Here is a 531-nt window from a genome sequence, read left to right as displayed (position 1 = left end):
AAACAAATTCGAAATATAAGGAAGACGATTGTTCCGACTCAAATGCCGATGTTAATTCCCTGGATGTGTGTGTACACTGAATACACAGAATCCTTTTCCGCCATACAACACACCCCACATGTCAAATCTCCGCTCAACCTAGCTCCCGCTTCACCAGGCAGTCAGCGGAAAACACTCACGAGATTCACAACTCCGTCTCAACCCTGGCTCCTTTGTGATGATGATTCAGATACGGAACCAACAACAGAAGACACTGCTTACACCTAGCTCCGCGCTCCACAAAGTTCCAGAGATCCGGGCGGAACCAGACTTCCTTCCATTATCCTGTATACAGGATAAGTCCGCAATCTCTCCCTCCCACAGGAGAAGGTAACAATAGTTCGCTCCGCAGGAGAAGGTAACAATAGTTCGCTCCGCAGGAGAAGGTAACAATAGTTCGCTCCGCAATGTTCCAGAGATCCGGGCGGAACCAGACTTCCTTCCATTATCCTGTATACAGGATAAGTCCGCAATCTCTCTCCCTTAGACTAA

The 531-nt window shown here is 48.2% G+C and overlaps 1 long non-coding RNA gene across 1 annotated transcript; it reads left to right on the top strand.

Annotated features, from left to right (window-relative positions):
• On the top strand, nt 1-531 carry LOC111703088 (uncharacterized). The gene is made up of 2 exons (XR_002765552.1): nt 1-369; nt 426-531. It is a non-coding gene; the product is annotated as an uncharacterized LOC111703088 (long non-coding RNA).

The sequence above is a fragment of the Eurytemora carolleeae genome, unplaced genomic scaffold (assembly GCF_000591075.1).
Source record: "Eurytemora carolleeae unplaced genomic scaffold, Eaff_2.0 scaffold17, whole genome shotgun sequence".
Taxonomy (NCBI): Eukaryota; Metazoa; Arthropoda; class Copepoda; order Calanoida; family Temoridae; genus Eurytemora; species Eurytemora carolleeae.
This window is presented reverse-complemented; position numbering and strand designations above follow the sequence as displayed.